This window comes from Peromyscus leucopus, chromosome 11 (genome assembly GCF_004664715.2).
Source record: "Peromyscus leucopus breed LL Stock chromosome 11, UCI_PerLeu_2.1, whole genome shotgun sequence".
Taxonomy (NCBI): domain Eukaryota; kingdom Metazoa; phylum Chordata; class Mammalia; order Rodentia; family Cricetidae; genus Peromyscus; species Peromyscus leucopus.
Genome location: NC_051072.1, coordinates 50,424,987 through 50,449,305, shown reverse-complemented (window position 1 = coordinate 50,449,305; position 24,319 = coordinate 50,424,987). Strand labels below are relative to the sequence as shown.

At 46.3% G+C, this 24,319-nt stretch overlaps 1 protein-coding gene across 2 annotated transcripts in view; it reads right to left on the bottom strand.

Annotated features, from left to right (window-relative positions):
* Arhgef28 (Rho guanine nucleotide exchange factor 28) overlaps nucleotides 1-5,934 on the bottom strand; it is a 300,696-nt gene extending 294,762 nt beyond the window's left edge. For both annotated transcript variants that reach the window (XM_028871698.2, XM_037209483.1), the window contains exon 1: nucleotides 5,858-5,934. The gene's annotated coding sequence lies outside the window, so the exon portion shown is untranslated. The remainder of the gene's footprint in view (nucleotides 1-5,857) is intronic.
* Nucleotides 5,935-24,319: the final 18,385 nt, after the last annotated feature.

Below are 24,319 nucleotides of genomic sequence, written 5' to 3'. Positions count from 1 at the left end.
TGCTCAAGGCTCATGCACAGCGCGGTAGTATCTGCATGTAACCTGTGCGCTCCCTGCATTCTAGATAACTTCTAATAACCGATGCAAGGGCAATGCTATGCGCACACTTGTGACCCAGTTGTGTGCAGGTGAGATAACAGCCAGGAAATAATCTGTACATGTTTGATGCAGGGTTAACTCCCAACCCACAGTTCACTGAACCCAAAGAAGCCAAACTGTGAGGACAGCAGGCATTAGGCATGGCTGGTGGGTGCAAAGTGTTCACAAGAAGAAACAACGGAGGGTGGACCGGCATGTCGACAGCATAGAAGGAACGCCACGGGAAGCGGCAGGCGCTGCTCCTTCCGTAGACACTCTAGGACAAAGAATGCCAGAAACACCCAGGAAGGTGGCAAACCCAGCTTATGTTGGAGTGACCTCCTTTTCACACGATGTCAGGTCCATCTGCAATGGTCCCAGTGAACAGACTACCTGGGTTTGAAATCCTGCCGGAGGGGCTCAAAATAAACAGCCCCACCATTTCATCCATCAGAGGGAACCCTGGACATCCTGAAACTCTAGCATTTGGGTATACAGCAAACCACGAAGATGGTGGACATTTGACAAAGAACCAGGTGACGATGTACAGGCAGTAAGTCAGAGTGCTTACAGGGAAAGGCAGACGTCCACAACCAAGGAGCATTTGCCTGAACCACACAGCCCAGCAAAAATGTCTCAGAAGTCCTTCATGAGACTTCCTTTGCCCCAGAATTTATCTGTACCGGGATATCAAAGAAACAATCAGCTTGCTTATCATTCCTTTTTAGTGCCACACTACCCCACAAGGAGACCAGGTCGCCAGCTGACCCACGCACGTGGGATCCAGACTTCCTTGTCTGCAATCTCTTGGGACTAAGTCCAGGAAGATAACCTTAGTCTTTGTGCGGTGACTGTAAATGCGTATGACCACTGCTGCAGCCACAGTGCTGGCCTGGAAACCATGCATGCCCAGTCTTGTGGATTGCAGCCAGAAAGGCTGAATGGACTGAGACTCTCGTCACTTGTAAATTTTAAGACTGCGCAGAATGTTTGAACTGAGAGGGTCTTAGAGACCATGAATCGCATCCTTTCTGTTTTTCTGGATGAAGAAAAACCAGAAATGACTCCTACTTGCCCAAGGTCACACAGATGAGAGGTTATGAAGAGGTCTATATCTGCCTGAGATTCCCAGGCAAGGGCAGTCTGCCCTGGATCACACTGGCATCTCCAGCTGGAAAGCCTGCTAAAGCTGGGCATTGGGGCGGGTGCTGGGGACTAACCCCAGGGCCTCACATGCTAAGCGTGTGTTTTATCTACCGCTAAGCTCCACCTCTAACAGTATCACTCTTTATAAATGCTTCAATGCCATTTGTTGTCAACGTAATGACAACCAATTTGTGACACCATAGCTTACTTATCTCATCAACAACCAATGAGGCATGTTACTATTATCCGGATTTCACTTTTTTTTTTTTAACCCAGTACTGGTATTGAACCCAGGCTCTTATGCGCACTGGGCAAAGTGCTCTACCACTGTGGATTATGCCCTGCCCTTGCCATTCCAAGAGACCTGAAAACCTGAAGTAGAGAGAGGTCACCCAGCCAGGACAGAAACAGGCCTGTCTAACTCACTGTGGCTTCAAAGTCCACCCTTGGAACCACCTCATTAGAGTTCACGACATATGAATTCTTTAAATTATAAAATGAGGAAAAAAGAGTAAGCAAAAATCTCTAGGTTATGACTACCAATGTTGTAAAATAAATTTAAAAGCTAACTGTTTTTGTTTTTTTGTTTTTTTTTTTTTTTTTTTAGTTTTTTTTTCGAGACAGGGTTTCTCTGTGTAGATTTGCGCCTTTCCTGGAACTCACTTTGTAGACCAGGCTGGCCTCGAACTCACAGAGATCCGCCTGGCTCTGCCTCCCGAGTGCTTGGATTAAAGGCGTGTGCCACCACCGCCCGGCTAACTGTTTTTTTTAAGTATTCAGTATATCTCATGGGCTGACTAGATGGCTCAGTGGATTAAGGTGCTAGCTCCCAAACCTGATGAGCTAAATTCAGTCCCAAGAACTCACATGCTAGAAGGGAAGAACTGATTACTAAAAGCTGCCCACTGACCTCCACATACGTACACACTGATAAGTAAGTAAATAAATAAATAAACGTAACTTTTAAAATTTTCTTGATGGTACATTTGAGTTTTAATTTTTTATTACATGTATTTGTTTGTTTGTTTTGTGTGTGTTTCTATGCCTTGGCTCAGGTGTGGCGGTCGGAGGACAACTTTCAGAAGTTGGCTCTCTCTTTCCACCATGTGGATTCTGAGGCACAAACTCCTGTTGTCTGGCTCAGCGGCAAACGCCTTTATCCCTGAGCCACCTCGCTAGCCCTCATCTATTTGTTAAGGAAATGTCTGGATAGGGGTTTGATGGGACTGTGGAAAGCATGCTAGCATTTCAAGTACGTATTTTTCTCAGGCTTAGTGGTCACGAGAAGCTTGCCCCGTGCCAGAGGTAAGATGTGACTCACCTGACGGCTTAGAAGGGTCTCTTCTGGAAAAGCTTCAGTTACTGCCTGCTGCCTGCTTTGGTGGCCCTCCCCCCTTCCCAAACACGCACACACACACACACACACACACACACACACACACTCACTCACTCACATACACACACACCCCTCTGATCTTCATGGAACATCATTTTTATGTTAACTTTCTACTAAAAGCAAATCTCAGATTATTAGTAACTGGATTGAAACCAGAGACTGAACCTCTAAAGATTAATAGAAATGTATTTTTGATAAGCATATTCAAAACCAACATCACTGGACTAAATAACCAACACTCAATTATATATTTTTCACATTCCCTCTTATTAAACAAATGATGTCAGATCTCATTATCTTGCTTACCCGGGAGAAGAAAGCCAGGAGCAATAAGAACTCAAATAAGCCAATTACAATTGTATCGAAGATCAAATTTCGGGGAGAAAATGGGAGTGCATTAAGAAGATGGACTGCCACATAGACTCATTTCCCCAGCCAGATGTCTTGATTGTGGAGCAAGCAAAAATCCATTCTGCAAATAGAACCAATCCAAAAACACCAACGCCACAGAAGTGTCACTGAAGTCAACCACCCAGGGACAGAAATCAAAGAGCAGTACCAGGCACGCAGCGACCCCTCAGATTCGCTGAGGGAAGGAAAACTGAAGAAAGTTTCCACAGAACATGAGGCGTATGGTAGAAGTTTTCAAAATGTCCAAGTAACAATGCTTCGAGTTCTGACATCTTTTCAATAATACCATTAGAACAACCGTGGAAGCAGGTATCAAGAACTGGCTAAAATGAGAGATTATAATCTGCTCCCGGCAAAACCCTCTCCCTGACCTGCGCCTGCTAAGCCAGAAAAACATCTCTGAGCTCAGCTTTGCCTCAGCAAGAGATTCAGACCCAAACCTACGGGCGGTATAATGTTTCTAGTACAACTCTAACATGGCAAAATTCCCTGAGTTTCTGCGTTTCAGATACACACCTCGATTTAGCACCTTCCGTAGACATTGCCCAGCATGACCCAATTCTTCATGACAAGTCTTACCTGGAGTCGCTGGGAGAAGAACCCCCGAGCTACTCTGTCCCATTGAAAGTAACACAAGTACTATCGCAATGAAACCAAGTCTACACAGACCCGGGCCGTCCTAACTGCCCTGGACACTAAAGCATAATAAATAATATATAATATTAATATATAAAATAAATAATAATAAAGCTGGGACGTCGAGAGCAGTTTGGGCTCTATCCGGCTCTCCCTCCTAACCATTTACCAGTAGAGAAGGAGTTTCCAACATTTACATTATGAATCTTTCTTCTTGGGAGCCAAGACTTGGCCATAAACTCTGGCAGCCTGAATACCAATTTTATACAAAATGCTTAATCTTAAAGTAATAGTATATCCCATCACTTAATACTCACTTAGGTTCTCTCTCTCTCTCTCTCTCTCTCTCTCTCTCTCTCTCTCTCTCTCCTCACGTGGTATACTCATGTATTAAGGCACATCTGAAATGCCTGTCCAGTGGAAGTCTTAGCTACAAGAACACAGTGAGAACACAATAAGAAAATACTTCAGAATTTTCCAAAGTAACCCCATGGTTTTAAACAACAACAACAAAAAAAAAGTAGTGAAACCCTAGAAGAGCTAATGAAATTTCACAGCACCTTCATTGCCCACTCTGATTTCCTTCTGTGCCTTTAAACGTTTCTTAACTGCTTAGAGGGCAGACGGCACTTCAGAGGGAAGTCCTGAACCACACCTGTTAGAGAACGTGTTCACCATTGGCCGGCTGTACAGTCTTGATAAGAGAGAAAACAGTCAAGAGCCGGACAAACACTGATTCTCTGTTCTCCAGTCTCATGTCACATTAGCCAGAACACTCCCAGGAGACCCAGACCCAAGAACTCGTTCTGTGCCTCAGTTTCCCTAACCACTAAGTATCAGGTGTGATACAAGTTCTGGAATCAAAATAATTACACATAATCGCCTCTGAAGTCCACATCGGAATAGTACATCGAAATACTGTCAGGGAGTACAACTTCCAAAGCCTTTTGCAATATTCTCTTCCTTCAACTACTCCAATAGCTTGACTATTCATCGAGAGTAGACAAACGCCTACTTGTTTTAACAACAGTCACATAAAAACCCAAGACAGAGGTACGGAAACCTTCCCAGGCAAGGTTATCAGCGCTTGGATTATCTTGTCCAAAGTAGATCCCACAGAACCTAACTAGGGCAAGCCTTTGATTTCGTGTGTGCTGTGAGACTAGGATTCCGTTTACTGAGACAGCTTCAGGGCCTAGGAACAGAAGAAGACGAACTACAGAAAAGCCGTGGATCCGTTCTTTGTAACAATTTATAACTACTTGGTGCAGAACCAGTGGTCCATCTCCACAACTTGGCGTGTGTACAGACTGGGACTCCAGCAGGGGTCAAGGAGCCAGGAGCGGGCAAACACAGATGTTGCCCTTCCCCGGGGCCCACCCAGCTGTAACCAATAGGCGGGCGCTGTGGGCCCCTAAAGTAGTCTCCCTTAGAAACCTAAGTGGTATCTGGGAAACCAGAGCTGGGTTTCCTGGGTGGTCTGAACACCCAGTGTCCACAGGGCTCACAACCAGCGCGAATGCCTTCTCCACCCGTGACCCCTACCACCCACACTCGAGTATTCCCAGCGCAAACCCGTGAAACAAGTGCAGGGGTTCCCACGGAATCCTAAAGGCCCCTCCCAAACAAGACAACCAACCATCGATGCTTTTGTAAACCCAGCAACATTTATTCACAAGAAATAAAATGTCCTGAGCTTGGAGGTTGACCAGCCGTCTGGGGTTCCCCAAGCACCTGAACCCCGGCCAGGAGCACAGATGGGAAGAGGGGACCCTGGCTCTCCAGGCGCTCCCTTCTCCACCACCCGCATGCCATTGATTTCCACCGCTCGCAACCAGCTGAGGCTGAACCCCCTCACCCTCCGCCCCCTCCCAGCCCGGGGCCCCAGGGGGTGAGGGGTGGCCGCCGCCTCCTCCCCGGTGCGCTCCCGCAACTGCCGCCTCCGACCCGGCAGCGCCATGCACTTGTTGCCAACCCCCAGAGACCAGGAGGCGGCGCCCATCCCTCCGGCTGCCCAGCCTGCAGGGTGCAACGTCTCGCCACCTCTCCAGACCCCTGCGTCCTCGGGGACCCTGGAGAAACTTTGGCCCCTGCCAACTCAGGTGGGCAAACTTCGCCGGGGGGCTGCGGGGAGACGAGAGGGATGGCTCCCGCCATCAACCTTTTCTTTTTTCTTTTTTTTTTTTTTACCTGGAGCTGTGGCCCGGGAGCGCCCGGAGCCCTGGCCAGGCGCTGTCCCCGCGGCCTGCCGAGGGCGACACGCCGGCCAGCGTCGCCCGGAGCGGGGAAGCCGGTCCCCAGCTGCCCACGCCCCTCCGCTCGGCTGTCCGCGCCAAGGGGCGGAGCCGCCGCTCCCCGTTCCCCGCTCGCCCGCCGCGCCCACAGTTGGGGCCGCCCCCGCGCCCCCCGGTTCCCGCCTGCCCACCTCCGGCCTGCCGGGCTCGCCGCCGCCGCCGCCGCCTCATCACATGGCCGCGCCCGCCACCGGCTCCCGGAGGAAACCTGAAGCTGCTGCGGCTCCGTCGCCCCCTCCCTCCGCGGGGCGGCGGCCGCTCGCCTCGGCTTTCCTCCTCGCGGCGGGCACGGAGCGGGACCTGGCCGGGCCAGGGCAGGGTTGCACCCTAGCGGCGGCGCCCGCTCGCCCTGGGGGCCTCCACGCCCTGGTGGCGCCGGAGGAAGGAGCTGGCCTGTCGGCTCCGAAGGGGAGCAGTGCCAGGCCCTAGGGAGGCTCGGGTTGTTCTCAGCCCAAAGCCACCACACCCGGGACGTAATAGCACCCGGGTCTGTTACAATAGGAAGTACTATTTTAAAAGCAGCAGCCCTCTTAATTCATGGGGATGATGGATGGTACTCCGATCCAAAGCTTTACAGGCTCGGTTCCCTAGGCTTTTATGCACACAGGTGCATAAATGGCATAAAAAAATTTAATTTTTTTTTTAGAAAGTCCTAGTCACTCACTTATACAATCCTCAGTAATGTGAAGGGACCCCCCCCATCTTGATGCACCTTATTACTGAGCACTGACCCAACCCCAAGATATAAGTTCTCTCCATTGTACAGCTCACCATAAAATAGGTTGAAGATGATCCTTGCAGCTTTAAAGATAAAACTATGCATCTACTTTTCTGAAAGTACCTTGAGTACTGGCTTTATTTTTCCCAAGAAGATAAGATGTCTACATGAACATGAGAGATGGGGCGGCCCCAAGAAGCTGGGCCATCCTATCTCCAAATCAGAAGAAAGACTCCCTCCCTAACCATCACCACCAGAGGCCCTGGGCCACCCTCCTAATGCTCCTTGTTTAAAGAGAGCCTGAGGAATGACAGGGTATCAGGAAAAGACGTCCAGGGTCTTCCATCCATCTCTAGTCCCAGTGCACGTTGCTCTTCTTGATAAAGGACCTGACACTGGCCTTGCGCTTTGACACTTGCACTCACATCAACTGATCTCACACCGCAGAGCCATAGGCCCCAAAGAAGAGCCCTCTCCACTCAAGGACTTCAAGGTCCTGAAGATAATAAAATAAAAGCAATAATACTATTGTCAAACACCATTATTTTCAATGTGAAAATGTCAACTGGAGATTAGATAAGTGACACTCCGGATAAAAACAGTTTCCAAGCTGGTTAGCAGAAAAGTTCATAAAAGAAGCCTTCGTTTCTGTCATATAGCTAGAAAAAAAGCAAGGAATCTTGGGAAGAGGAACAGGTATTGTAAGACATTACCCCAAGCCTCTTCCACACTAATAAGAAGCAAACAGGAAAATCCTCAGTAAAACTCTCTCAGGATTGTAGATGAGGACATGTAATCCCACTACATGCGGCTGTTCTTGCCCTCTCTCAAGCGCCCGAGCTTGATCAATATTTAAATAAGTCCTTGGCTTTCAACTCCTCTGGGTTCAAACTCTAAGCGCATGCTCTGGCGACTTTAAAAGAAGCCGGTGACTGCCGGAGGCAGGAAGATATCCCTTGTGTAAATAACCTTTTGCATCTGATTGATTTCGCTCCTGCAGACACAGGTCACTCAGGACATGATAGCGCTGAGCTGGGCTGGAAGTGCATGGGTTTATAAGTCTGCTGTTCTCAGGCCACCGACAAGGAGCTTTCAGCCAGGGAGAGAGCAGGTGGGCAATTCGGCTGGCATTGCCCCAGCTTTCCAGGGGGAGTCCTCTGCAGTGTCCCAGCTGGTCTGTCTTGTTATGCAGTAAGGAAATGTCCATCACAATTTGCAAACTTTAGAATTGGTCCCAATTCTATGATCACCTAGTAGTTCCCTCTATTTTATTCCTTTTGTTAATAATCCTGTGAACATGAATAAGTAAGTCTAGGATTAGGCCGTGAGCATTAAATGGCCAACCAATACACCATTCCTAGGAAGTCTCATGGTCTGAAGTGAAAGCTTGGTCTGAGAAGATGGCCAGTTTGTCAGAGAATGGGACAAACTTCCGAATTAGAAAGAGAACGACCTCGGGTACATCAGTCTTTCTAAGCCTTCATTTCTTCATCTGTAAAATGTGACTAGTGTCTGCAATCACTGTGAAGATTAAAGGCCTGACAGCCAATGCCGGATAAAATGATACGGACACATGAAATGGTGGCAGGCAATACTTCAGAGTATGGAATATTAGAACATTTCTTTCTAAAAAAAATTATTTAGTTTTTAATTATGTGAATGTGTGTATGCCTGTGTGGAGGGTCTGTGTACATGTGGATGCAGTACCTGCAGGAGTCACAAGAGGGCCACATATCCCCTGGAGCTGCAGTTACAGGTAGGTTGTGAGTCTACCCGTGTGGATGCTGGGAACGGAACTCGGGTTGTCGGCAGGAACAGTACTAGCTTTTAACCACGGAGTCTTTGCTCCAGCCCCCACTTAAAAGTCAGACTCCAAGTTCTAGAGAAACTAGTTTTAGGTTGTACATGTTTCTTTGGTCTAAATTTAGGGTACACAGAGAAAAGAGGCTATCCTAGTTAGGGGTATCATGGCTGTGATGAAACACCATGACCAAAGCATGAAGTGGAAAATGTTTATTTGGCTTACACTTCTATATCACTGTTCATCACTGAAGGAAGTCAGGACAGGAACTCAAGCAGGGCAGGAACCTCGAGGCATTAGATGATGCAGAAGCCATGGAGAGGTGATGCTTACTGGCTTGCTCAGCCTGCTTTCTGATAGAACTCAGGACCACCAGCCCAGGGATGGCACCATCCACAAAAGGCAGAAGCACCCCCCCATCACTAATTAAGAAAATGTCCTACAGGCTTGCCCACAGCCCAGTCTTCCGGAGGCATTTTCTCAATTGAGCTTCCCTCCTCTCTGATGACTAGCTTGTGTCAAGTTGACATAAAAGGAACCATCCTAACTTGATTTCCATTGCTCTGACAAATGCTATAACCAAAAGCAAGTGGGGAGGAAACAGTTTGTTTGGTTCCCTGATCACAGTCCATCAAGTTAAGTTAAGGCAGGACCCTGGGGGCAGGAACTGAAGTGGAGCCACAGAGGAATGCTGCTTTCTGCCCTGCTTTATATAAAACCCAGGACCACCTGCCCAGGGGTAGTACCACCCACAGTAGGCTGGGCCCTCCCAAATCAATTACTTTTTTTTAAATTCTCCTATATACTTACTCACAGGCCAATGTGATGGAAGCATTTTCTCAGTTGAGGTTCCCTTTTCCCAGATGACTACAGCTTGTGTCAAATTGTGAGTGTGTAGGGGCGGGGACCTAACCAGCACAGAGGCTAACATGCTCAGAACCAGGGGCTCCAGCGGAACACTGTCCATGCACAAGATATTGTTCACCTTCAGCTAATCCCTGGGGGCCTAAAATATTAAAGATTTGTTCCACCTCTCCTGCCACTCTTTTTTAAATAACATTTTAAAAATAAACTTCTTGTAGTGGGTAGCCATTCCAGCTTTGATCTGGAAGTTCCAACCCCCATTGAGGCTTCGGTAATGGTCACCAGGCAGAGCTGAGAGAGGACGCTGAAGACCCAAGATCTGGATGGGCCAGTTCTCTTGGTTCCTGGAGCCTGGACGCTGGAGGCAGACCGAGCAGAGTTCTCCAGAGAACACCACCGGACTGCGCTACACCTTTCCCAGACCCTGTTACCTATCCCTCCACTTGAAAGTTACCCCACTTTTATATTTTTGGTTGTGAGCCTAGCCTTTAACGGCTGAGCCATCTCTCCAGCCCTAAACCCCCCCTTTTAACTACGTGGAGCGGCCTTAATAATTTCACCAATACTTTCTATATAAGTATTCCAAGTAATGGGTTTCATTGTTGGGGGCGCAGTGCTGTTTAAATCCACTGTAGTTCCCTCTTCTGGCTACATATTGTCACCCTGGAAGTAAAAAGTCTTAACTCCAGGGCCCCACACCAGAACAGAATCTCCAGGGGATGAGGCCTAGGTTTATAAGTTCCCCAGAGGATTCCAAAGTCTAGACCAAGGACAGGAGGATGAGAGGCAGCCATCAATGACACAGCCCTTCCGTATCTCCTCTGTTGGACAATCTGGTCAGAACCTCGGGTGTGCTGTGCTTCAGGGACGTGTGCACCAGAATCATGTTGGGATTTGTTGAAAGGAGCATTCTTGTGTAATGTCAGCTGACAGCAGTATTTCTGACGAGCTTCAGACGGTGCCCACCTGCCTGGTCCCGGACCAGCCCCCACCATCAATATAATGCAGACTCAAACCAGGTATGGTAGGCCATGCCTATAATCCCAACACTTGAGAGGTTGAGGCAGGAAGATTGCCATGAGTTCAAGGCAGCCTGAGCTACGTTGTGAGTTCCAGGCCAGCCTGGACCATATAAAGAGAGATCCTTTCTATAAAAAATCCATGATAGAGCCAGGCAGTGGTGGCGCACACCTTTAATCCCAGCACTTGGGAGGCAGAGGCAGGTGGATCTCTGTGAGTTCGAGGCCATCCTGGTCTACAGAGTGAGTTCCAGGTCAGCCAGAGTTACATAGAGAAACCCTGTCTCAGAAACAAAGAAATGAAAAAACATGATAAACACCTGTGACCCCCACATTTGAAAGATGGAGGCACTGGTCTAGGTTGGAGTCTCCACTTGCCTCCCATACCCAGATTTGTTCTGGAACTTGTTTGAGTAGAAGCTGTCCACAAGAGAAGAGTTCTTACGGCTGTTGGGAAAGGAGAAACATATTCCATTGTTCTATGTAAGCTGTGTGTCCCAGCTCAGAGCAGGTGAGGGCCCTAGGTGTCTGAGTGCATTGTTAGGGGAGGATGTGTGTGTACAGGCTGGTGAGAGCAGTAGGCTGCCAAGGGCACTGTAGAAGAGGGCTGTGTGAGCCAAAAGTTCAAGACCACCCGGGTCTACCCAGCACAATCCTGTCTCAAACAACAACAATCCAAAAACAAATAAGATAAGAACCAAAGTTCAAAATAGACATGAAGGACAAGCAGAGAAATAGCGGATATCAGTTATAAAAGAACTCCTATCTCTGAATATTTTTAGTCAAGTAATAGTAAATACTGACTATCCACAAAATGCACATGTTATAATCTTTGAATAAAAGAATATTTAGCCAGTTTTAAGTATAAAATCCTTCTAACAGGGCAAACTTCTATTAGGCAAAACCAGTTTTACACCAAAGACACTTTTCAAGGCATACAAAAATGTTTGGATTTCTCTTGAACTTGGAAGCAAAACACAAACTTTTAGGTCAAGGAAAAATTGTCTTACCATATAAATTAATATCTTTATCTACAGTAGTAAAGTATGGGTTTTTTTCTTATTTTAATTTTTCCAGAGGAAGAGGCTTATGAAGCTGGAGTACACAGAGCCCACAGATATCTCAATGCATATGGGTTCTCAAGGTCCATGTTCATCCCAGGTAGTTAGAAAAGCCTGTGGACTTCCCTGTTGTGGATGATATTTGCATGCAGCTGCTTACATGAGTGGCAGGGCCGTATTAGGGAAATCATAAATACACCTCTTGAGTGGAACCAGCCCTATAAATATACAGAGTGCGACAGTTCCCACACATGTGATTTGTGGGACATTGTCCATGCACAAGATAGTGTTTATTCAGGTGATCCCTAGAGACCTAAAACTCTAACATTAAAGATTTTTCCATCTCTATTGCCACCTTTTTTTTTTAGCATTTTTAACATGAACTTTTTATGTAAGTGTACCAAGCAATGGGTTTCATTATGGGTTGTGTGTGTGTGTGTGTGTGTGTGTGTGTATGTGTGTGTGTGTTTGTACTTTGTTCTTATCCATCTGCCTTCTCTCCCTATCCCTCTCCCCATCCTCCTCCAGTACTAGTCTTTAGGGAGAACACTATAAAGAGTCTCATCCTGTCGGGCGGTGGTGGCGCACGACTTTAATCCCAGCACTCGGGAGGCAGAGGCAGGCGGATCTCTGTGAGTTCGAGGCCAGCCTGGTCTCCAAAGCGAGTTCCAGGAAAGGCGCAAAGCTACACAGAGAAACCCTGTCTCGAAAAACCAAAAAAAAAAAAAAAAAGAGTCTCATCCTCTGTAAGCTTGTGACCAGTGATCCTGTCTGGACCCAGTGTTTCCAGGTTCTTGTCCCAGTCAAAAAATTAAAATGCAGATGCACACAGATTACAATGCGGCAAGGGACCCCCAGTCAGAAGCACAGCAATAGCACACTCCAATACTCGGTCAAAGCGCAGAGGTCAACCGAGTAAAGGAGCATTCAGGGGCCGGGTCATTGTTTGGGGCTTCGTTTTGTAGGCTCTAGGAGGAGGATGGGCTTGGATATTGAGAGGACTTGGGAGTATTGTTTTCTGTTTGGGCTGACAGGTTTAATTATGTAAGATTTTTTTCTCTGAGTGTTCTTTCCACACCATATCGGACACTCGGCTCTTTTCTCAAGTTCCCAAAAAGACTGCCTGGAAGTGCCAGATAGACCAAGCTGGACTCAAACCTGGAGTAATTTTCCTCACTGACTCACCAGTGCTGGAATTACAGGCATGTGCTGCCAAACCTGGGCCTCAAAACACCCATTTTGATTGCTGTCTCTCACCCTTCCAGAGAGCCAGATCATTCCAACTTGTGAAAAGCCAGCAAATCCGACCAGTGAGCCACCCAAGGAACCACTGAGATTTACCAAGAAGTCTATTCTAGAACAGACTTTATCTCAGAATATGATTGTTTACTACATCGGTGTGCATGTGCGTCTGTGTTTTCTTGCCTAAATGGCTACAGATGACTTCCAGTTATACCCTACTTCTTAAATAGTAAGCCAACTTAAGACATCCCCCCCCGGTTTTTTTTTTTTTTTAATCACCATGGCATAACTCCACAAGACATTTCAAATAGGTATTCCCAAATGCACACCGTGTCTATACATTCTCCATCCGTCATCAGATGTTCTGGAGTGCTCCAGTGTGGGCGTAGGCGAGAACTACATGGACCCAGTGTTTTTCCAATTCCCCAACACCTGCCCAACACTGATATGAGCATGTTAAATCTCATCCTGAAGCAAGCTTTCACGGTTATATAACAAAAGCCCTTTTTAAAAGACTTGATAATGGAGACACTAACACCATTTTAATTAGGGTGGCTCAACTAGTTACTGATTATACCTGTGGGAAGTAATGGATGCACAACTGTCCCACGGGCTGTAATTATATTGAAGGCTTCTGGTGACTGGGGACATGGCAGATGTGAGAAGGAGGCCCTGCTGCTTGGCTCATGATGTCATCTGAACGCTGTTAAATGCATGTATGGCTCTGGGCGCTCCTGCTCATCCCAGATGATCCAGTTCCTGTTTTCCTATTTACGAAGGGCAGGCAGAGGAAGAAGGGACCAGAGAGGAAACTCCATAAACAAACCGGGGATGAATCTGTTTCCCTCCCACAAGAAGTTATATAAAGTCTTTGCACTGAGCTTTTCAAACTTCATCTGATTACCATCTGATAACTTCTAACACAGACTCTAAGGTGAAATCAGATTCTGCCATAATTGGACCCCAGCACTTTTGACTAGCCTACCTTAACTACCCTGCAAGTTCTGAAGCTAATTTAAAAGACCTAGAGTCAGGGCTCAAGGCAGTGCACCAAAGCTGTTTTGTTATTGTTTTTAAGTCTGAAAGATCTGTGCCTGTTCACCTGGTATAGCTTCGAATCTGGCACTCAAAGGAGGCGGGCAGGGCAGGCGAGTTTACAGAGACGGACTTCAACCCAGCCGAACCAACTTAACAACTGTATGTAACGTGCAGAGAAACACTGCACACTTCTGTAAGCACTCACATTGAGAGGGGGCGGGAGGGGGAGAGAGAGAAAGATCAATTAAATAACCTAATGATATACCCCGAGAGTTTAGAAAAACATGAAGAAGCCAAATGCAAATGACTGCAAGAAATACAAACAAAAAAACTATTCTTTACTTAATCAATAAGTAACTAATGAACTAAATACAGTTCTCAAAAGAAATAAACCAAGAAACCAATAAGTATTTTTTAAAGTGTCCAATATCCTTAGACATGAGGGAGATGCAAATTAGAATCTCTTTGAGAGTCTATCTTGCCCCAATCGGAATGGTTAATAACAAGAAAATAAATACTAGTGAGGATATGGAGAAATAAAAACCTTTAGTCCTTGCTGTTGGGGGTGTAAATCAGTACAACTACTGTGATATTCGGTATGGAGGTTCCTCAAAAAAACTACAAATAGAACTCCCCTATGATCCAGCTCTATTACTCTTGGGAATACACTCAGAGGAGTCTAAGTCTTGCTATAGAAATGCTTGTACATCCATGTTCATGCCTGCACTGGGTACAATATCTAAGAAGGAGCCTAAGCCACCAATAGTTGAACAGATAAAGGAAATGTGGTATAGATTCATAGTGGGATTTTATTCAGCCAAAAGAAGAAAGAAAAACAAAATCATGGCATTTGCAAGAAAAATATGGAATTGAAAAATATTTTGTTAAAGAAAGCAAGCATGACTTTGAAAAGAAAATACCACATTGTTTTTCTCAGGTGTGGTTCCTAGATTTTGATTTTTATATATGGGTTGGAGGTGGGGCGCAGGGGCCATGAAACTAGAAAGGAGACCATGAGAGGGGAAAAGAGACGCTGGGGCCAGAAAGAGAGACACGGAAGGTAACTGAATTCATGTGATATGGAAGCTTAAGGGAGCTACTGGAGAGAAGAAGGGGCCAGTGGGAGGGGGAAGAGGCCAAGAGAGGGAAGCAAGAGGGGATTCTTGGGGGGACCTATGGAGCAGTGGGGTATGGTGGTATTCTATTTGTAGTGAAATGTGATTTTAATTGTATGTTAATAAAGTTGCCCGGGGGTCAGAGCTATTAGAGCCATAGAAAGAGCATGGTGGTGGTGGTGGTGGTGGTGGTGGTGGTGGTGGTGGTGGTGCACACCTTTAATCCCATAGATCTCTGTGTGTTCAGGCATACAGCCAGCATTGGAGACATATGCCTTTAAGACCTAGAGGGCTGTACTTACAGGCAGTGACGAGGCAGTCATGTGTTTGGGTTTACAACCAATGAGAAGGCAGAACAAAAGACTATGAAAAGACTTACACACAGGAAATAGCTCTCTTTCGGGGAGCTTGGAGCACTGCAGGAGGAAGGGTAAGATTTTAGCTCTGAGCTCTGACCTCTCGGCTTTCTCTTTTACATTGGTTCTGTGTTTCTTGTGAGTGAAAAGAAGATGAGAGGGGAGGTAGGGGAGGAAGACAACGTGATGTAGCAGGCTTTCTTGGACTACCAGTGTAGGCAAATTGCAAAACAGTCTTATTAATAATAAAAAAAAAAACCTGAGCCAGATATTGGGGTGAAAACTGAGAGATCAGAGGGATAGAATAAGCCACAGCCAACCTCACCTCACCAACTCCTCAGCCTCCAGAGAGAGCCACTTCCTGTATACTCACACCTATATCCTTTCTGTGCCCTGCCATCTCACTTCCTCTCTCCGCCCAGCTACATCACGTCCTGCCTGTCTGTACAGACCTCCAGACCTCCATGGTTAACTAGTGCTGGGAATTAAAGGGATGTGCCACCATGCCTGGGTCTGTTCCCAGTGTGGCCTAGAACTCACAGAGATCCAGATGAATCTCTGCCTCCTGAATGCTAAGATTAAAGGTGTGTCCTGACTTCTATGTTTAATATAGTGGGTGACTTTTTCCTCTCATCCGCTGAGGATTACATAGTTAAACAAATGCAGCATAAACAAAAGCAACACATCTTTACATACTTAAACAATTATTCTGCAACACAAACAAATGCAACACATCTTTGCATAGCTAAACAAATGTTCTATTCCACAACAAAGTAGGTTTGGAAATGCCATAATAAAACACATTTTTTTTATTATTTAATGTACATTGAGGTTTTGTCTGCATGTATGTCTGTGTGAGGGTGTCAGATCCCCTGGAACTGGAGTTACAGACAGTTGTGAACTGCCATGTGGGTGGTGGGAATTGAACCGGGGTCCTTTGGAAAAGCAGCCAGTGCTTTTAACCACTGAGCCATCTCTCCAGCCCCCAAAACCCATTATTTCATATGATAATTTTGAAAATTTAAAAAAAGGAACTAAAGCATGTAACTTCAGAATTTAAAACCAAGCCATGAAAAATTTAAACCAAGATAGTGTGTGAGAGAAAAAATAAATTCTTATTAGTATACTGTGGAGGTGTACAAGAAAATTACGTATCTATAAAACAAAAACAAGTCACTGTGAAAAAGTCATCAGAGGACAAGAAATTAAAAATATAAAATAGTGAATTTTAAAAATTTAAGCAGGGTTGATAATAAAGGTATAGAAATATCCCAGAACATTATGTTGTTACTGTTTTTAAGACAAACATACAGGACTATGGATGCAGCTCAGTGGTAGAGCACTTTGCTTCCCAATTTGTTCAGGACCCTGGGCTGCCTTCTCTGAGCTCTCTCTTTCTCTCTCTCTCTCTCTCTCTTTCTCTCTCTCTCTCTCTCTCTCTCTCTCTCTCTCTCTCTCTCTCTCTCTCTCTCTCTCTCTCTCTCTCTCTCATACACACACACAGGTACATGGAAAATATGAAATAATTTTTAAATCAATATTAATCTCACCTATCTAATATCCCACTAAAAGAAACTCCAGGTATAGAAAGAAAGGGACATGAAAGAAATGATTAAAGAACAAATTTTAAAGTCAGGATTCAGGACACTGTATGTGTCTTGGTTAGGGTGACTGTCGCTATAATGAAACACCATGACCAAAGGAACCTGGGGAGGAAAGGGTTTATTCGGCTTACACTTCCACAGCACTGTCAATCATCAAAGGAAGTCAGGACAGGAGCTCACACAGGGCAGGAACCTGGAGGCAGGAGCTGATGCAGAGGCGGTGGAGGGGTGCTGCTCACTCATTTGCTCCCTACAGCTTGCTCAGCCTGCTTTCTTATAGAACTCAGGACCACCAACCAGCCCAGGGAAGACACCACCCGCGATGGGCTGAGCCCTCCTACATCAATCACTAAGAAAATGCCTTACAGCCAGATCTGATGAAGGCATCTTCTCAACTGAGGTTCCCTCCTTTCAGATGACTCTAGCTTGTGTCAAGTTGACAAAAAAAGTAGCCAGCATAGTGCATTTCTAAGAGATATTCAAGACCTGTAAGAGTGTTAAGGTTCACACACAAGACTGTTTGCTCTATGCAACATTTTCGAAACAGCAAAAAATTGGAAACAATGTATTTGTTCACAGGGTTGTTTGGTTAGATTAAACTACAGAACGTACACTATGCAGTTGTTTTCAAATACTAATGGGAGGCTGAAGGGATGGCCCAGGTTGAGAGCACTGGCTGCTCTCCCAGCGGACCCAAGTTCTGTTCCCAGCACCCTCCAGGCAGTTCACCACTGCTGCTAACTCCAGTTCCAAATGACCCACCTCCAGCCTCCGTGAGCACCTGCACTCCCATACACTTACTCACACACAAATACATATGTCTGCACATGATTAAAAGTAAAACCAATCTTTTTTAAACACACAATAAGTAAATAGCAAGGGACTAGAGGTAGAGATCCGGGGTCAAGCCCCCAGTATTGCAGAGTGAAAAATAAAGTGAGAACAGGGCAGTGTTTATAGGTGTCTGTGTGTTTACAGATGTGCTGTGACAGGCCTCGAATGCCACTGAGAAAGTATCAACACGGTGACCTCAGAAGGGAAATGAATAACCTTTAACTTAACAGTAGACTGAGTAAATGAATGAATGAATGAATGAAAGCAGCTGGTGGTTGGTCCTATTCTATTAATCCACTGTCAACCTACTATAGTTCCCTTTTTTTTTTAGAACTTTTTAATTTAATTTTTCATTTATTTGTTTGTGAAGTATGTACACCCATGCCACATGAACATGTAGAGAACAACTTGTGAGATTTTGTTGGTTCTCTTTCTATCATGTAGGTCCTGGGAATTGAACTCAGGTTGTCAAGCTTGGCAGCAGATGCCTTTACCTGCTGAACCATCTCACCACCTCCCCTCAACAGTCCTCTAGAGAGGTTTATTACTATTCAGCTCTGTCCTCCTTCGCTACAGTATAGTGTAGACTTCTGGCCTTCATGTGCTGATAGAATCCACTTCTCTCTCTTTCCATCCACGTGCCAATAGCCTTGAAGATGTTGCTATAATAATAACTGTCACACTATAGTGGGTTGTTTATTATTTTGCAGGTGCAGTGGTTGAATAAAGGCAGCGTTGGATGCTGCCATTGAACAGAATTGGCATTCTGCGTCTCTATTCTTTTAACAAGTGACTGTAACTCACTAAGTTGGACTTTCCTCACCCTCAATGTGAAGACCCTCAGAGAAGACTTAGCCAAAGACTTAGTTCTTTTAGAACTGACTGGAGCCTGGTACGCTCCAGCAGGAACGCTGGACATGGAAACCCTAATGACTATTATTCTGTCCCTGCTGGACAGCAGGTACTTAAGGGCTTCCTTGTCTTTGTATGATTCCCCCGTGTCTGTTGATGCCCATTTTGGAAACCTGAATGTCACCTGGCAGTACTTTAGAAAAGCTGTAAGACTGGCATGCAAGCCAGAGCGTGGGTCAGTGAATGCCACCCCAACCATGACGTCCATGAGTCAGGTGGGAAGCTGTAGGAACGATACCACTCCTGGGGAGAGGTGGCGGTGCAGGATTCTCCCTGTGGGGCATCCTCAGGTTACAGACAACATTGATGCTTCTTTTCTGCATTCATATGTTAGAGCTTAATATGTATTATTCACACTAGCAACGATTCCTTCAGGCGCACTCTGGCCAGAGAGCTTGTGGTAGGGGCTTTCCCGGCAAAACTCCTGGGAGATGGTCCCTTTTAGTAGCAGGGGTGAAGTTGCATGCCTGCCTGGCCAGTGCCATTCTGTGTTCTATCATTGTAGGAGTGCACCTGTACACGGTAAGGAGGCTCTATGTCTTCCGTAACTGTTGCAAAAGCTCCTAGGACTATCACTTGCCTTGCCCAAGTGACATCTCTAAGCACAGGGCGTAGCCCTCCCTGAGTGTTTGGTGGCACCTCTCTGTGGCTGCTCCTGGCCTGCCCATCATTTGCCTCTCTCTACCTCCTGATGAGTACCCACTGCAGCACCGAATTGCGAAGTGCAAAAGGACTCATCTCTTTTCCGATACTCTGCATGAACCTGTCCAAAGCCCCCTGCCCAGCTGTTGCCTGATGTTAAGCAGAGCCCTTGCTGTTCCGGAGAGCTGGGGCCTGGACAGACACATCACTCGGAGGCTGATTCAGCAGTTCTGGTGCACTCTGGGAAATTCCTCCTATAGGGTGATCTATGGGTGCCTCTCCAGTTCCGACCTTGAGAATCATGAGTGTGAATGGGTCCTCCCTTCTAAGTAGCAACACTTACCAGCGGCTTCTGGAGAGTCACTTTGTCCCTGGTCACCATTCTCAGTCCCCTAGTCCTGCAGAGAATATGCACAGCCTTAGACGCACGATAATGGCATTTCATATTCAGCCATAATGTATACCTGGCACAGTTCTAAGCTCTTACCTCACTTAACCATCACCACAACACCAGGCAAGCAACAAATGACTAACCAAGCCCAGAGTTACAACCAGCCCAGCCTCCTCACCAAATCCCTACAACGGCCTCATGTGGGGACTTTTAGCTAAATCTCTGGAGTCACCTTGTTCTGAAGATCTAACTAGTACAAGTTGCCATACAGATCACTGCTACCCTGATCCATCTGGCTTCACCACCAACTCCAGCTCTCCCGCTCGGTCTTCTGCTCAGCCAACCCAAGTTCTGAAGACAATATTGCAGAGCTCCATGTCTTTCTGCCAATCTTCCCAGCCTCCTCCCAGCAGAGGCTCCTCGACCTGCCCATCCACACCCATCTGGGGTAGGTGTCATTAACTGCATTCCTCTCTACTCTGTGCCTTCCTTGGCCCTCGGGCCTCCTGTCCGGCATCCCTAGAACCGTTTCTGCCTCTGTCTCCCTCAGCTGAGCAGTCCCTAAGGTGATCCTGGTTGGTCGTTCTCTTGTATAACCGTCCATTGACTAAACAATGTTGGTCTCAATCACCCCTCTGGCCCTCACCTAATAGAAAAGGCTTATGCTTTGTCTCTGGTGTCAGGGGAAAGAAGGGGAACATCTTGTAATGGGCCCACTGTCTCCAAAAGCTGCGGGCTCATCCTTTGGATGGTTTGCTACCTTCCTGAGAGACCTGTATTCTTTTACTCCAACTGAGGAGCCAGGGATGCGGTGGTCTTCCTTAACGTGGAAAAGATGGGAAAAATTCCCATTCAGACTCAACGTTTTCATCATCCCTAAGGCTGTGGGAAACTGCCGCAAATCCAACACAAGCTGCAATCAGAGGTTGAGAGTTGAGGGGAGCGTGTCTGGGAAGGCAGTGGATAAAAACCTTGACTGCAGACTGCCGTTGGCCTTTGTTGCCGGCTGCATGACAAAGTGCACAGATCATAAGCAAACAGCACACCACAAGATGAAAGCCCCAAGTGGGAAAGCACCGGTGCTCACGCCAAACACATATTTGCTTTTCTGTTGGCACTGAAGTACCATTGTTTCTCCAGGAGTGAAGTGTGTCCTGTGGTACAATGCCATCCAAATCTGCACCCCTGGGAGCAGGAAAAGGGGACGGGTGCCACCTGTCCATTGTGTGGGCATGTTTCTCTAAAATGAAGGGTTGGTTTGTGTGTGTGTGTGTGGGGGGGGGTGTCTGTCCTCTGGAAATGCTGCCAAGCTCGGCATCTCAGGTTTGAAGCAATAAAAAGGAAATCTCTATATTAAGTGTTCAGTGAAGGAAAGAAGGACAATCACAAAGGCATGTGAGAATCTTAGAGACGGCTCAGAAGTCTTTTAGAGGACCCAGGTTCAAGTCCCAGCACCCACATTACAGCTCACACCTGTCTGTAACTCTAGTTCCAAGGGATCCAACACTCTCTCCTGGCCTCCATGGGCACAGGCACACATGTGGTACACATACATACATGCAGGCAAAACACTCATATGCATCAAGTAGAAATAAATAATTAAAAACAAAAGAAACACCTATTGTTATTCTAAAATAATGCCCGTTTCCCCCTCCCCGTCCTAGAGAGCATCTCAGAAGAGGAGGCAGAGAGTCGTAGGAGCTGAAGAACGGGAAGAAATGCTGTGACCTACCTCCCCCTGCATATGACAGGGCCATGGTAACCAAGACCACACAGCGGCTGCACCGACCTAAATAAGGTGGAGGGAAGCTGGGTGGGAAGAAGAGGGGATCAGCAGGAGTGCGGGACAAGAAAGGGTAATAGGGGTGAGTGTGATCACGTATGAAATTGTCAAAAAGGAAAAGAACATGTGCATTTGCTCAGATCCTTCCAACTGTCCATTGTTTTTTAAGGTTTTTGGGGTATAAGCTAATCACCTGTGTTTCTTGGAAGCCGTAACAAGCATAATTTGAACAACCACTTAATTCCCATGAATGATAAAGCAATTTGTTTTCTTAATTAAATTAGCATCACATGGCCTGAGGTGAAAAGATGAATCTGTGTTGACACTGGAGTCAGTCATAAGTCATTGTTTCTAGAAGGGAGCTCTATGGAGCCTTTCCAGCTAACTCTAGTCCACAGCACTTCCTGCCAGACGTCTCCCTCTGTAGACTCCATGACCCTATGCACTGTGGAGTCTTCCCACCTGGAAAACCTTGGCTCCCATCCGTGTTTTGATCGCAGTGAGTACGTTAGTTTTCATGTGTGCATCTGTGATGCCCTTTTAGACACGATTCCTAGGTTTAGAACATTCCCACCTTTGGGTTTTTCTTCCCCAGGGGAAATAAAATCTAATGAATCATTTTCCTCAGCACCTGTGTAGCTGAAACAGGCATGGGACCTGGCTCTTCCGCTCGGGTGCCTTCCTTCAGGACATAACACCAAACAGAATCTGCACACAAGTGGGGAGAGGAAGCATGGAACATTTTTCAGCCACAGAGAAAAAAGAAATCATGATATTCTCAGGAAAGGGGACAGAACAGGGGAGGGGAGCATTACGTTAAGCAAAATAAGCCACACTCAGAGGACAAGTCCCACAGGCTTTCTCTCGCATACAGAATCTAGACTTAAATTTGTCTGAAAGTAGAAAGGGTGATGGGGGAGGGGAGGAAGAGATCTCAGTGGGGAGGGGAGGAAGGGGAAAGACAGGGGACTGGAATTAATGTGATGTGAAGTGGAAGAGAAAGCTGTGGGGGGAAGGGGAGGATGAACGAGTAGAAACGGCACACAGGATTGACAATGCATAATGAAAACTCGGGTTTTGGGGATTTTTTTAAAGATACTTCTGGGCTGGAGAGATAGCTTAGTGGTTAAGAGCACTTGTCCTTGCAGAGGATCCAGGTTCGAGTCCCAGCCCACACAGAAGCTTACATCTGTCCACAACTTCAGTTCCAGAGGATTGCCAGACTTGTACATGGTGCACAGACATATTTGAGCCAGACATTTATAGACGATAAATAAATCTAATTGTCAAAGAAGATACTGCCGTTTAGAAATAATTTTTGCAAGGGCTTAAGAGACACTGCCTATGGGGACCCCCAGGGTTTCGTACATGGCATGGCAGAGGATCCAAGTATCCTCGAGTGCAGAACACAAGATCCCTGTCTGGTTACTGGGTGGGACTCTCCTGGAACAGTCCTGTGGCAAATCTGGACACTGGCCCTAGACACTAGACTTCAAGCTAGATTCTACAACCCTGGTGGAGGGAGACGCTATGAGCCTCTTGAATATCCTTTGGGATTTTTCTCTCCTCCATCATTAATTCATTCAGTAGTCACTGAGGGAATCATGCTGATGATAATATTCTGCTATGTCCAAACACGGTCACTGCTACTGGTATTGCAGGAACAATGGGTGAAGCTTGCGTTCTAGTGAATAAGAGCAGGCAGTAAGCAAATAAATAAACTAAATAAAGGGACACACAGGGCATCAGGTGAGTAGGGGAGAAGAAAAAGTGCGAAGGGCAGGTAGTTGAGTCACACGCTCGAGTGGGAAGAGAAGTCCTCTTACGAATGAAAAGACGATGGACATTTGAACACACCGGAGCATGCATGCTTCTGATATGCAGGTGTGGAGGGAGGGTATCCCCACAGCAGGAATAGCAGGGGCAAAGGCCACGAGGTAGGAGCATGCCCTAGAAAGGGTTACGGAGTGCTTAGTAGAGTGAGCTCCCTAACGTCATTCCCTAGCCCAACGGGAACTGTCCACGGGAAGACACCCCAACCTCATGCTAAGCACCCACTTGTTCATGTGTGGTCTGCACTGAGAATCTGGGCAAGCCTTCTGGGCTATCAAGCTCAATTGATGCAATATTAGACATCTACAGATAAACCTACCTGTATCTCCAAATACACAGAGGATATAGTTGCTTAGCAACAAAAAAAATACACCTAAAATACAAATCAATAGAGCTTTGATTATGTTCAAACTTCAGAGAGGCTTATTTTGGCATCATTGCCTCTCTTATAAATGTTTGCTTAGAGGCAATCATAAAATGTGGCACTTGGGGAAAATCATTTCCGTGTGTGTGTGTGTGTGTGTGTGTGTGTGTGTGTGTGTGTGTGTGTGCATGTGTGTGGCAGGGGATGTTTTCTTTACATTTAGAGCTCTGAAAGGAGAGATTTATCATGATATAGGATTTTTTTTCTTGGTTTTTTGAGATAGGATTTCTCTGTGTGGTTTTGGTGCCTGTCCTGTCCTAGAACTCACTCTGTAGCCCAGGCTGGCCTTGAACTCACAGAGATCCACCTGCCTCTGCCTCCCGAGTGCTGGGATTAAAGGCATGCGCCACCACCACCTGGCTATGACAAAGAATTTTTAATTCCAAGTGTAATTATGACTTGAAATAAAAAAGAAAATTTGATCAATGTAAGTGCATTAAAAGCAGCAATGTCATATGGCCAAACACCATGAAGAGAGTTAAAAAGAAACTGGAAGACTAGAAGAAAATATTTAAAACGGAGAAGAAGACTAACATCCCCATATGCAAAGTCAGTTGGCAAAATTATTGTCACATGAGCACGAAGACCTGAGTTCAATGCCCAGACCTCTGTAAAAAGCCAAGTGTAGCAGCACATGCTTAGAACCCCGGTGCTGCCAAGATGGGGACAGGCAGATCCCACAGGCTCACAGCTCAGCCTGCCTAGCACAACCAGCGAGTCC